The 15,151-nt window shown below is 36.4% G+C and overlaps 1 long non-coding RNA gene across 1 annotated transcript in view; it reads right to left on the bottom strand.

The window, feature by feature from the left end:
- LOC147826798 (uncharacterized) overlaps window positions 1-15,151 on the bottom strand; it is a 33,589-nt gene that overhangs the window by 5,727 nt on the left and 12,711 nt on the right. Inside the window, exons 4-6 of the long non-coding RNA XR_015453481.1 lie at window positions 11,426-11,616; window positions 10,587-10,703; window positions 142-250 (exon numbers count right to left, since the gene is read on the bottom strand). This is a non-coding gene — a long non-coding RNA (uncharacterized LOC147826798). The remainder of the gene's footprint in view (window positions 1-141; window positions 251-10,586; window positions 10,704-11,425; window positions 11,617-15,151) is intronic.

The raw sequence follows: 15,151 nt of genomic DNA, 5'->3' as shown, positions 1-15,151 counted from the left end.
TGAAACCAAATTCATTGGTTTGAAGTATAGGCTGAGTATCCCTAAAATGAAAGTCTAAAGTCCAAAATGCTCCAAAATCTGAAGACAACTGGAAAATCCCACACTAGAATTCTGTACGGGGTCACAGTCAAATATACTTACCATGAAAATATTTGTAACATTGTTTTCAAGCCACATGTTTAAGGTGTATATAAAATTTAGCTCAGTGGTACTGAACCTCCTCGCAAGTGCAAGGTCCTGAGTTTGATCCCTGGTACAAAAAAAAAAAATAGACATGAATTGTATGTTTAGATTTTTGATGCATCTTTGAGATATCTTATTATGCATTATCTGAAATTCAAAAACATGTAAAATCTGTAACATTTCTGGTTCCCAGTGTTTCAAATAAGGGATACTTAATCCATGCTATTAAATTAATTATTGACATGTATTAAATTACCAAGAGCAAAATTAATTTCTTCTTATTGAATTTGAATATTCTTTCATACTTACATAAAATTAAAACTACCCAAGTTAGAATTTATGAACCAACAAACATGATAAAACAAACATTGTGTTATTCACTAATTGGGCTATCAGTTTAGCCATATACAGGCAAGAAAAGGATTTTTTAATGGTGATTGTAATAGCTATTGAAGGCATATATTTGATTGTTTTATTTTTAATCTAAGTTCTGGTTACTTGTGTAAATATCCATAATTTGTAAAATCCATTAAACTGTGTGTTTATGATTTGTTCAATCATACTTTAATATTAATAAAATGAATAAAATATACATATAATGAGCTTGTTTATATGATTTGAACATAGCAACACAATGAGAACATAAATAAACTGCTTTTGTTTTTTCTTTAGTAAAACCTGAAAGTGTGAGACAAGTTTGCTTCACTTTAATCTATTTCATTCTGTGCTTGCTTCGGCAGCACATATACTAATCTATTTCATTGCATGTTTGAAAGCCGCAGAGTGAATACTTGTTGATTATACAGTCCAACTAATTTTTCTAAACTGACTACACTCATGTAAGTGTGGATCAAGAAATGAAATATTCCCAGCATTCTAGGAGTTCTGCTCCTTATTTCCCCTTCAGTTATTATCCATTATTTTGAATTCTAACATCAAAAATTGCCCATGTGTATATACATGCAGTAATAAATGTGTAGTATTTTATATCTGTTCTTGTCATGTTGTTAGTGATATTCATTATCTTATGCATAGTCATGCCTATTCCTTTTCACTGATACATAATATGCAATATATCAATATTTCTTAATTTATTTTATTTACTATTGATAGATATTTGGGGTGGTTCCAAATGGTGATTCTGTGAACACTGGAACATATATCTGTTCATGAAAAAATATGTAATTCATATAAACACACACACATACACAGATGTGCACACATACGTTGAGAATGAAATCACTCTCATAAAATCCAAAATAACACAAAATTAAGGATAGTAAAACTAAGAGTACATTTAGTAATAGGGAAGAATTGTTAGCTAATTACAAGATTCAAAATGATCTTCCCAAAATGATACTTCTGCAAGTGCGTGGCTGAAAGCAGTTGGCAAGTTTGCCCAGCAGCTGCTCCTGCACCTTCCCTTCGCCCTGCACCCACCTGTGCGTGGCCATCTCTGTCTAGACAGGCTCTGAGGTAGCTCTGATGCTCTGGAGGCAAATTAGAAACCAGTCCCAGGAGAAACCGAAAGGTTGTCCTGGAGTACTGGGCGCAGCGCTACTTGGGGTGCAATAGTTTAGGTGTGATAGGCAGAACACTCGGCCTGCCTTTCGGGAAAGGAAGCCCCACGGAGTTTTCCAGAAGTGCTTCTCCTGATGCTTTCGGAAAAGTTTCAACATTACCTCTTGCTAGTGCAAGAAACAGCTGTAGGTTTCTGTGCTACTTAATTCACTGCTGTTTGACTTTTGTTTTTTTAACTTGGGTTATTTGCAGTTTCGCGGTGGAGGTCCCAATCTTGAATCTCTGAGTGTCACTGCTAAATCCTCACCGCCATCTACGCCGGCATCTTCGTAATCACTCGGTGTGGAGTGTATGTAAGGCCCTGATTCATCAGCCACAAGCTGTGCAAAATCCACTCCCTGGAGAGGCACAGAGCGGAGAGCGGCACGAAGGATGGGGTGGAATTTCCTAGGCTTCGACCACTGCTAACAAGACCTTCTCCCAGTACCAAGCGGACCTTCAGCGTGAACTGCCCCCATCCTGCTTGCAAGAAGTAGCCAGGTCGCCTGAAATGTGCCAGAGTCAACAGTAAGAGCAGCAGAGCTCTCCAGCCTTTTTAGCCTCACTTTTTTTTTTTTTTTTTTTTTTTTTTAATAAAAGCACCCTGTGTGACAAGAGAGGAATATAAACAAGGAGGGGAAAAAATCAGCACACTGTTTCAGATGCTAATGTATTTCCAAAGGTGTCTATGGGGAGTCCTAGGGGATGCCATGGTTACTACCTAATTTGCTTAGCTTTTTATAATCATTTCCATTTATCTGCAATCTAGTCTAAAGCCAGGAGCTCCTTTAAGCATTTCTACATGGGGACCCATTAGAAGACAGCACTTCTTTATGCACAGTAAGAGCCGTTCTTCCCTAGTCCCCAGAGTGAACTGTCAAAGGTTAAATTATTTCCTAGACAGGCGCTCCACACCACTGAACAACTCAATCTGAGTTCTTTCATCTTCATAGCTCTCTCAGTCTGTGCAGTTCTCGCTGCAGCACATAAGCCATTTTAGTCAGGGCTCTACTTTTACAGCAAGCTCTACAGGCCTAGAGTTAGTGATCTGTCCTCTTTTTGGATTTTCTGTTCAAATTATAAGCAAAACTCCAAAAATAAACAGAGACCGCATTTTTATTTGGAAACTGCACAGCATTTTTGCAACTTTTGTTTTCTGAGGGGGAAAGTGAAGGGGAAGACTAATGACAGCTCTTAGGGACCAATGCATTACAGCTGTTTAAATTTAAATTTATTTAAATTAATTAAAATTAGATGTTTTGTTCCTTATTCACACTATCCCCATGTCAGATGCTCCATAGGCATATGTAACCATTGGCTATTACATTATATTATATTATATTATATTATATTATATTATATTATATATAAGTGCTTACAGAGCACTTCCTTTATCACAAAACACTGTGCTGGGATAGAGATGCTTCACTAGAGTCAAGTTCAGTGAACAAGAATGTTCTCTTAAGCATTTGGGTTGCCTAGGACATGATAGGCACTTTGTGAATGAATAAATCTACTAAGCCAAAGTTCATCCATTCACAATTGAGTAGAGGAATCTCCTCTATGTCCTGTCATTGCTCATTCATAGAGAATTGTTCTATTTGAGAAACACTGCAGCTTGTAAGGTCTTGGGAAATTATATTTAATTAACACAACCACGTAAGAAGAAAATAAATCAATGAAAGATTTCATCATTTACAGACATACTTCAGTAACTCATACAGCAAGCCAATGAAATAGGAAATGCTATCAGGAAACAAATGATTAATTACTAGGTGAATCCTATGTTTCATACAAGAAGTGTAAAGAGTAAGAGACTGGATGGGTGAGTGACCAGCAGAAGGCTTTCCAAAGGAACCAAAGTCCTGCACATTCTTTGAATGGACAAGGTCTCATTAACACCTCCTGACTACGATAATGGTCTGGATACAACGTCAATATTCCTTTCACCAATTAGCAGAAATGTGCCACCTAAACAGGAACACTTCTCAGTTTCCTGTGTCATTACCGAAATTAAATGCCTATTCAGAAGGGGCAGTCTTTCTTGACTGGGAAATTTCATCTTCTTCTCCAAAAAATGTCATCTCTGTCATCCACTGGAGTCAATGATCTAGTGTTCACCAACTTTGCCCTGGGGTGTCTGATCGTCTCCGTCTCCACTATTTTAACCTGGGCTTCTCAAGGGTCCCATCTTGCAGACATTGGGGAGGCTTCCCACTGCCATATATGGCTTAATTACCTCTGGCAAAAGAAGGAGTTAGGATTAAGACCAGATTAAAGAATTTACAAAATAGATATGACTAGAAGAATAATCCTTTGGAAAATCAAGGCGTCGTGAGACATCCTGCTGGGCAGATGGCACTCTGGAAGCCTTCTTTCTCTAGTGTAACTTACAGGAAGAGGGAATTTGGGAAAGTTGGGTCCAAGAAGAGTTCTTCCATGGAGGGGGCACCAAGGCATAGAGAAATCCACAAACTGTATTTTCCCCCAAAAGTCAGAACAGAAATTATTACTCCACATCAATTTAGGAAAGAGCAAGGTAGGAAGTATTTATGAAACATGATTTAGGCAATACTTTTTTCTGGGTAATTAATTAATATGTATTTACCAACAGTAAGCAACTATACCAAGAAGAATCTTACTCAGATTTTAACAGTGGATTCAGAGTTAGCAGAAACTGCTGAGAAGTGCAGTTGTGGCCTCATCTCTATATTTACAGTTTCTGTAAATATTTTAGGTGTTCCCAGAGGGCAAGTGAGGGTATTAATTCCTGGGAGACAGGAGAACTTGTCACAGGAGAAATTTCTCTTCCCGGAGCTTGACTACAGCCCCTAAAGCATTAACTTCAGAAACTTTTCCTGTCACCTTGAGTTGAAGAAGAGGTCAAAGGAAGGCAAAACTCCAATCAGCTTTTGAGATCCCAGACAGCCTGATTTTTGCTTCAGGATGTCATGGTTCAAACCCAATCAGCTTCTATTACACAGGGCAGGATCTTAAGAGCTTGTAATTGCATAAACTGCTCTCCAGAGAGATGTGCTGAGGTAATTTGAATAGAATTCATGTGGGCAACAGATAGGCTCATCATTCAGCTCATGAACATCCCCGTTGACCAGGCTGCCCAAACAGCAATTCTGATCCCCTCTTCACAAATCTTTCTCTAAACCAGGATAATAGATGGAAAATCCAGAGTCCTTGGACAGTAAAATAATAATAATACAGATAATAAATACAGAGGTCATTTTCCAAGTACCTGACATTGTTTGTGCATTCTAATTGCCCCAAATTTTGCCAGTTGGATGGAGATATTCACATTTTATATATGAAAAATGTCAAAATTTTGAGACATCAAAATAATTTTCAAGTTACACAACTGATAAACTGAAAAGACTATGCTCAAATTTAAGTCTTTCTTGTTTTAAAGGAGAGATTCCTTTTACTAAATCATGTAGTCATCTTCTGCTGTGAAAACAAACTTGTAAAAGTATGGTTGATTTCTTGATAGCAGCCATTCTTTCTGGGGTGAAGTGGGATCTCAGTGTTGTTTTCAACTGCATCTCTAGAATGACCAGTGATGTTGAACATTTTTTCATAAGTTTATTTGCTGCTTTTGTTTCTTTGACTGAGAAATGTCTGTTCATTTCAGATGCCTATTTTTGAATTGGGTCTTTAAAATTGGGGGGGTCTGATTTTTTTCCGTTCTTTATATATTCTAGATAGTAGTCCTTTTTCTGAGGTACAGCTGCTAAAAATTTTTCCCCACATTGTAGATTGTCTCTTAGCTCTGTTGGTGGTTTCTCTTGCAGTGCAGAAGCTTTTTAGGTCCAAAAGGGTAGGGAAAGTGGGAGGGGAAAGGGAAAGGAAAGAAGGGAAAGGAAAAATTATAAGAAAAGGAAAAAATGGAAACAAAGTCTTTGTAAATAGGGAAGGGTGGAGGGGGTGAAGGGAGCACAAGGAATGGGGAAAAAATAAGAACCAAGATACATCATGTACAGGTACAAGTACCCAATGATAAATGTAAACATATTGTGAACCTAAAATGTACCAATAAAAGAATTTAAGCAAAAAAACCAAAGTATGAAATGTAAGCAGGAAACTTCTCTACTAGTTTTTACAATAGGAGAAAATTAATCAACTTTTTTTGGTTTACACATGATTAAATGATCATCTACTACCTATTTGAAGGATATACTCTTTGGGGAAACATGTGCCTTAATTTCTGATCTAAAAGGAATAGTAAATTCATTGTTTCTCTAAATTTCAATTTAAGTTTCTTTATTTAGGGTTCTACTTAGAATCCTTCAACATTCTGTGAGCCAGACATGGACCACACTGGGAATGGATATGACTGTCAGTCTACAGAACAGTGGGACACAGCTTAGGGACAGAATCAAAAGCAAGGCAGGATGTCCAGCTATGTCTCCCTGCCTTGAAAGAGAGAGTTCAGTCCTAGGCATTAGAATTTAGGAATTTGGAGAGGGCTTCTTCATGAAGGACATTTGCTATCTAGGGTTTTTTTCTTTCACACAGTTCCTACTGTGTAGGAATGAAAAAATCTAGAATGGTCTATAATACAATTTTCATATTTCCCTAAGTAATTCTATATTTTCCCCGATGTTGGAGTACAGACAACCTGGGAAAGTAAAGTAAAGTGAGAGTATTTGACTTGGTAGAGAAGAATCTAGATGACTAACAAGCATGGTCACAGGAAAGGAAAGTTTCTTTTTAGTTGAAGATTGAAGGTTTTGCCTGAGTAGAGAGAGTTAAAACAAAGTAATTATAAAGAATAGAATTTTTTAAATTTAAAAATTTAAATATCTACACAAGTAGATATTAATAAAGAAAATATACAAGCCATTCTATGAAAAAATAATTTTTCATAATAAAAATAATTAGAGAATAATAATGGTAAATATACTTTGTATCTTAAAAGAATATTTTTTCATTTGCTAATCTATCTCTCAACTCATTTCCAAATAACACTATACCTTTTTTCCATGTAACATTTTAATCATTAACAAAGTATCTCAAAGGCCTGGGTTTTAGCTCAGTGGTTTCGCCACCTGCTGCCCAAACGCAAAGACCTGAGTTTGATCCCCAATACCAAAAAAAAAAAACTATCCCACACTCCGTATAATTTTGAACAATTTCATCCTGTTTCAAAATATCTATTATACTTTTTGACTCTTATTTACACTTTCAGTTATAAAGAATAGAATTATAAGGATGGTAATTACCATCATCAGTATTAGCATTTCTGAGAACTTTGACAGTGTTGAATTATTTTACTCCAACAAGCATATTGTAGTTTGTAATTCTGAAGTTACTTGGTTATTTATTGATAACTAAATCAAAGTTTTAATTCTTGAGGCATTTGAGCATTTCTCTCTTTGGTTCTTGGCTTTCTGCTCTGTAGTTTCCATTAAAGCCATGTGACATGTCACTGTGAGGCATCTGCTCTGACTGGCCAGCATCAACTGTCACCGCCTGTACCTTTGCCGTAGCATCTGCCAAATATTGCAAGTATCTTCCCTGTTTGATGGATTATTAAATTTTCAATGTAATATTCTATATCTTGTATGTTTTTATTGAATCTCAGAATTTTTATTTTTTTTGTTCTCACCTTGAAAATCCGAAGGAATACTTCATCTGGATCTTTCTGCACACCAATTTAGAATTCCATGTTTAAGTGTATACAGTCCATTAACATTCTGCTGTTTATTGATTCTATTTATTTTACTTTAGTAATGGGAATTTCCAGAATTTAATTCCCAAGAACTTTGAATACTGCTTGGCATTATATTTCTCTCCTTTTGTTTACACTCTATCTTCCCTTTCTCCTTTTTTTTCTCTCATTGCCTTCTTGTTACACTATTCTATATGTAAGAAGTATATTTTTGATTTCTTATTTTATATTTCTTTTGTCAATTTCCTTAATGGTTAATTCTTGTATGTTGATTTTTAAGCCTAACTTTCATAAGTTTTCTCAATCTTTTGTAAACGAGGTTCTACAATTTGACCAATTTGTAGTTATAGAGTATTTCCTCCGCTTTGAGAAAAATCTTTATTTTCCCTGCAGGCAGCAAGGATTTCAATTATGTGGATTTGGCCTCTGACATAGCAGAGGGTCACTCAGGCAGGTCTGTGGCTAGGTGGACTGTACTCAAAGAACAAAAGAAACTGCCTTGTCTCTAGAGGTCATGTAGGTGAAACAAATGATGAGATTTTCTGTAAAGTGTATTATGCCTACATAGTTTCAAATTTTTAAAAAAGTTCATACATTAATTTTTGAACAAATCAAACAAATCTTCTGTCTCAATGAGCAGTGATCTTTCCTGAACTTGTCCAATTAATGCATAATGGTTTGTGGAAGGCGTGCACCTTGTCTTGTGGTATCAGAATTTCCTGTCCCTTTTGGCTGAAACAATGTAGAACACTGCCCTACTTCTAGGGCACTAGCACCTGCTTTGTGTGTCTCCTGGATCAGAATTCCTAATTATTTTGTGAGAAATAAACTTGATTTGTAGCTTTACGCTGGGGGCAAATACTGGTACCTGATGTTATGAAAGTACACATGACATAATTTTTTCAATAGAAGTTATTAATTATTGTCTGGATAGGGCAAATTGCCCCATTATTTAGCATATATTCATTTCTACTTAAATTCCATCTGTGGAAGATTGTTCTTACCTGCCCCGATCATGCTGAATTTAGCCATATGTCTTACATTATCTATTGCAAATGCATGCAGAGGCCTATTAAATGCATTTGCTTCAATTGTTTATCCCTTATACTCTAGATAACCATTACTCATTAGTCTGTATTCTGGAAGTCAAGCATGTATAACAAACGTGATTCTCTCTTGAAGCCTAGAACAAACTTACTGGATACTTGTGAACATAATGCAAATGTTTATTGTCATAGAGAATTGAGACCTGCAGACCACTTGTTACTGTAGCAAAGATAATTAGTACAGAATTTGATATCAGGAAGAGGATGATGCCACTTAAAATGAAATCCTAAATATATATCATTGTATGTAAGATAATGAACAGCAAGGACACCCTTATAGAAGCCTGGAAGAAGACAGTACATGTTATCACAATGAGAGAAAGTTGGTCAAACTATCTCTTACAATGTCTTAAAAGTAGTCACACTATTAGATAAGTTTGTATCTTTGCTTGTTGCGGGAGGAAGAGAGAATGAATGTTAGTGGCTGAGATGATTGGTACTGGTTATATCAGAGAAGGTTTAATAAGGGAAAGATACTAGCTTAAGGAAAATGAAGAAATTATGTAGTTTGAAATCAAGGATAAAAAAACAATATACAAATGTTGGTAATTGCAGCACTTAATGATGCATCTGTCTCCTTGACAACCAAGATAAAATCAAGAACTACTCTGAGTGAGAAAGTCTAGTGAGAATGAGATCAAGGTGACCTTGGAGCAAGGACACAACAAAGGTACATAACAAAGGTACCTTGGCACCTTCATTGGAATTCACTAATTGGAATAATTTGATCCCAGGCTATACTTTCACCTGCTCAAAATGATTCTTACAATAGAGATAATAATCATAGTAATGAAGTGTGTTCCCACAGAAGTCCAAGAAGCTCAGAGTTATGAACTCTGAGTCATATCTTGCAAACAATTGTAAACAGGTATATTAGCATATGGAGTTGATAGAATAAAATTTTAAAAAGTAAGCAAATAAAAGCAAAGTTTTTAACCAATGCATTTGCAATGTGAGTTAAAATTTTCTGTGGCTCTTTGACTTATAACAAGATATTTGGACCCCTATATTGAGACAGTCAGAAAACAGGATGAAAATGTTACCAGAGGGACATTTCTAACTTTTTTTCAGATGTGTCTAAGGAGAAAAATGAAAGAGGAAGGAATTCCCAGGGGTAGAATCAAGAGCCAATGGAATCAAGTGGGCTGAAGAATCACTCCCAGGAAGTAAAACTGTGTCTGGTGAGTTCTCTGCCATCAGAATGTGATCCAGCATGGAGTGTATTGAGCTAGATTTCAGAACTTCTATGGTTTCATGCCTGTGAGTATCACTTGCTCTAACCATTTCTGGATGTGTCATATTAGCCTGTTTCTGATTCAACACTGTCCACTGGGTGCCATGGGGGAATATAATTTGTCATCTTAGATCAGATGTAACTGGAGCAGGAGGATTTATATCTTCACCCAATAAAAGAACTATCATGAGGTATTGAATTTCTAGCCTTAGGCCATGTTTGAATGAGTCTTTGGTATTTTTCCCCCAAAATAATGCAAATATATTTTATACTTTTAATAAATGAATATTTATGACTAGAAATGAGAACTGTGGTTGATTTTGTTCTTCATATACTTACACTATCCTTGCCATACCTTCTGTGGATTAGAGTATACTCCCATTTCTTTGATTTGGGGCTGGATCATACCACTACCTTGACAAATTCAGTATGTCTCTCTTTCAAGCAGAAGCTTTGGAAATACTATATACATACACTGACTTTATTGTGCTTCAGGCTTTGACCATGAGAACAAGACACCACAGACAGGATGCAATTCTTTAGCCCAGGACCTAAAATAAGAAAACTTTTGGGGAAGGCTTGAATCCAACTCGAAGCTTAATTAAAGTTTCTATAGCCAACTTTCAAATATAAGATCAAGAAATTAATTTCCACTCTTCCAAGCTAACAAGATTTGGAGTTCATTCATAGCCACAATAAAACTATTATTAGTCTTCCATTCTTCAGTCTATTTTAAAATTTGGATTCCACTACTGAATCCTTATTATAAATTTCTGCCAAAAAGTATCATGTTATTTTGGAGAAACTTTTATTTACTTACATGTATATGTCTCTTCCTTCAATTTGAGGATATTATTCCTTCATTTTCAGTATTACCATGGATATATTCTTTTGTTTATTTTGCCTTTTTAATGGAATTGCCAGAGAGAGAAATAGTCTGCAAATTTAATCATTTTGAGCTTTGATTAGTTTCTCTTTAATGTCATGGATGCCTATGGGGAGGTTTTCTAGATAAGGAAAATATGTCTTGTTTGTGGAAATGTTTTAAACCCTTGATATAATGGTATTTCCACAAGGGAAGTAGTGGGTGAAATAAAAATGCCTTAGATATTAAGGTCATTCAGGGAATTCATGAATCCACTAATAATCCATAATATTCCAATGAAACCAAGCATATGTTCTTATCTAGATACACAAAATCCAAATGATTTTGTGTAGTTGATGAAACTAAACAATTCTAGCTGAACACAATAGATATTGTGCACTAGTGAAGCCGTAGGAGCTCTTCTCCATTGTGAACTGTTGAAAGAATTTGATATATAAATGAAAGATCCTGGGGAAATTGATTCTCAGAAAATTGAGGCAAAAACATTATGCCAAAATGGGTAGGGTCCAGATAGAATTCTCAAAGGAATCTAATGTTTTAGACAACAGAGTTTCTTCTTTGGCTGAACTCCACACCATTTTAACTCCTATAAATGCTCTGCTATTTTCAATAGCTAATGCTACTGAGACCTTTTGATCCAAGTTGTAGATATTCATATCACTCTGATAGCTTATTTTCAACTTAGGAACCTGCCCCCTGGAAATCTTTCCTAGGAATCATATGACCTAGACATCATAAAATCACAAGGTAGAAACAGATTTCTGTCAACTCACCTGGCACCCTCCTTTCATACAGTTCTGGTGCTTTACCTTGGTCTTCTGTTCCACATTGCTCAAGGAGGTGCAGCTAGTAAGCACACTGTCATCTCAACATGCTTTGCAAAGCCTTATGTTACATCCACATATCTTGCATGTATGTGGAGCCCCACATTGCTTAGACTGCTTCATCATGCCTCATGAAAGCCCTGGGTGGAGGGCATTTAGTTATTAGAAGCTGTTGTCATCAAAGCAGAAGTAAAAGTAAGCAGGTGACTCAAAATCTTTTAGTATCCTGTGATAAACTCTGTAAATTATCCAAATAAAGGGCTCATAAACACTTAGGAGTGTTTTTGTGATTTTGGTAGGGTGCTAGTACATAGTTATCTTCACATGACTGCATCACTCTTATCCAAAGACATGAGTTCCTCACTACATGGGCCTCTCCATAAGACTGGTCACATGAGAGAGCTGGGCATGGTGGTGTATACAAGTAATTCCAGACCTTGGGGGGCTGAGGCAGGAAGATTGCAAGTTTAAGTTCAGGCTGAGCTGTATAGCAATACCCTGTCTAAGAAAACCAAAACCAAAACCAAACCAAACAAAAACCTACTCACATTGTGGGTTCCCACAGAGCAAGTGATGAGAGAGAAACCAAACTGAAAACTACATGTGGTATCTTTCAGGATCACAAAAAATACATTCTATCAATTTTTTCATATTTTATTGATCACACAACAAACCTTTAGAATTTATACTTATAGGGAGTTACCAAGAGGAGATTCTCTAGGGCCAGACTACAGGGTGATCAGCACAGGTAGTAAACGAGGGCTTGTGATGCAACAGGTGGGAGAGATGTCAATGTGAGCCAGTAATCTGGCAGAAGAAAACTTCTATTAAGAAAATAAGGTATTAAGTGTGTCCAGACACCAGTGGTTTGGGCACACAGGCCCCAGCCAAAAGCCCACCTGGAGAACAGCTGCACGGGCACATAGGCCCCAGCCAGAGGCCTGCCCAGATACCATCAGTAAGTGTGTGCAGATGCCAACCAGAAGCATACCTGGACAAGCACGGAGCAGGTGTGCACTCCCCAACCAGACACCAGCAGCTTAGGCATGCAGGCCCCAGCCAGAATCCCATTGAGAACAGCCCAGCATCAGGATCAAGAAGGCCATTACTTTGAACCCAGGAATTGGTCCAGTGGTGAGCAGCAGAGAGAGGGACTCTCTGAGGCTTTCTGAGAATATAAGCCCACTGGGAAAGCAGAGTCATCTCTATAAAGGCACAGCAGACTGCATTCACTGAGATAAGAAGACATCTAAATAAGACTCAGAACCAGACTTCCAGATCACCAAGGCAACTCCACAGGACAAAGAGATGAAAGAATCTGAAACTCAACCACCTGGACTTCCTGAACTGGCAATGAAGGAGGATCTGGAAAAAATAAAAACAGAAATAATTTCTCAGATAACAACAGAGATTGTGTCCATAGTGAAAGAAATGATTAATAACTCTAGAGCAGGCATAGATAAAAGAAAATAGAGAAGCTGAGGAACATGATATAATCCTAGCAAAGGAAACAAATAGAATCTATAAAACAGATGAAAACAGGTATCTAGGAGATTAAAAACTCCACTGAAAGTCTACACAGCAGAATGAACCAATTGAGGACAGAATATCAGATATAGAGGACAGGACCAGGAAAATAAAGATTTCTTAAAAATAGCAAAGGACTATGAGAAATCAATCTAGCAGCTGCTAGATGATGCAAAGAAGAATAACATAAGACTTATGGGAGTCAATGAAGAAACAGGAGATAGTGCAAACCATTTAAAAAAAACAACAACTGTCCACAGAAGTAATGGCAGAAAACTTCCCAAGCAGGGGAAAATTATTTGAAATACAGATAAGTGAGGCATATAGGACTCCAATTAGCCATGACCAAATTAATCTACATCTAGGGATATAATAGTCAAGATTTCAGAAACCCAACAGAAGAACAAAATTCTACAAGCAGTGAGAGAAAAGAAACAAGTCACATACAAAGGAAACTCCATCACAATCACAGCAGACTTCTCAACACAAACCCTCAAGTCAAGAAGAGCCTGGAGTGAAGTATTTCAAGCCCTAAAAGGAAACAACCTCCAACCCAGATTGATGTACCCTGAAAAAGTATCTTCCAAAATTAATGGAGAAATAAGATAATTTCATGACAAAGAGCAACTGAGAGACTTCATGAATACCAAACCAGCACTCCAAAAAAATTTTAGACAATATCTAGGAAAATACAATGAGAGTTACATCACCACAAAGCCCAGCAGAATGAATAAATCAGGAAAGACAAGAAATTAAATACAAAGTGGGAGAATCCAATAATAGGAAAAGATCATGACAAGGATAATTCAATACATATCAGTTATAACCATCAATGTTAATGGTCTCAATTCACCATTCAAAAGAAAGACTGGCAGAATGGGTTAAGAAGCAAGACCCAACAATATGCTCCATACAAGATACACACTTAATTCAAAATGAAACTCATAGACTGAAAGTTAAAGGGTGGAAAACAATACTCTATATAATAGGAACCCCCCAAAAAAGCAAGAGTGGCTATCCTATTTGCAGATTAACTGGATTTCAAACCAACACTAATTAAGAGAGACAAAGACAGCCACTACATCCTTAAAAAAGGAACAATCCATGAGAAAGTGATGACAATCATAAATATATATACACCAAATACTGGTGCACTCAACCATATAAAACAAATTTTAGTGGACATGAAATATCAAATAACTACTAATACAATAGTACTGGGGGGCCTCAATAGCCCACTGTCACAAATAGATCAACTAGGGCCAGGGATTTAGCTCAGCATTGCCACCACCTGCCTCACAAGTGGAAGGACCTGAGTTCAATCCCCAATACCAAAAAAACAAAAACAAAAACAAAATCAAATAGATCAACTAGGCAGAAAAGAAACATCGAAACACTACAACTCAACACAACTCTTGAACAAATAGACTTAACAGATGTCTACAGAGTCTTCCACCCCACAAAATAAGAATACACATTCTTTTTAGCTGTAAACAGGCCGTTCTCCAAAATAGACCACATATTTGCTCATAAAACATGTTTAAGTAAATGTAAAGAAATTGAAGTTATTCCCTGTACATTATTATATCATAGTGTAATGAAATTGGAGAGCAATAGCAAAAGAAACCACAGGAATTTCACAAAAACATGGAAATTGAACAACACACTCCTGAACAATCAATGGGTTACAGAGAAAATTAAAGAAGAAATAAGAGAGTTTCTACAATTAAATGAAAATCCCAATACAGCATATCAGAATTTATGGGACACAATGAAAGTAGTCTTATTAGGGAAATTCATAGCAGTGAATACTCATATTAGGAAAACAGAGGAAGCTAAAAGAAATAACCTAATGCTAAAACTCAAGCTTCTAGAAAAAGAAGAATAGAACAAACCCAAAGCTCATACAGGGAAGAAATTATAAATTTCAGACCAGAAATCAATTCAATGGAGACTAAGAGAACGATACAAAAAAAATCAATAAAGCAAAGATTTGGTTCTTCTAAATAATAAACAAAATTGACCAACCCTTAGCCAAATTGATCAGAAAAAGGAAAGAAAGTTACAATTCCATGCAATTAGGAATGAAAAGGGTGAAGTTAAAACAGATCCAGCAGAAATTCAGAGTATCATCAATACCTATTTTGG

Source organism: Heterocephalus glaber, unplaced genomic scaffold (assembly GCF_053883595.1).
Source record: "Heterocephalus glaber isolate CG9 unplaced genomic scaffold, H.glaber_assembly_v1.0 deba00001461, whole genome shotgun sequence".
Lineage (NCBI taxonomy): Eukaryota > Metazoa > Chordata > Mammalia > Rodentia > Bathyergidae > Heterocephalus > Heterocephalus glaber.
This window is presented reverse-complemented; position numbering and strand designations above follow the sequence as displayed.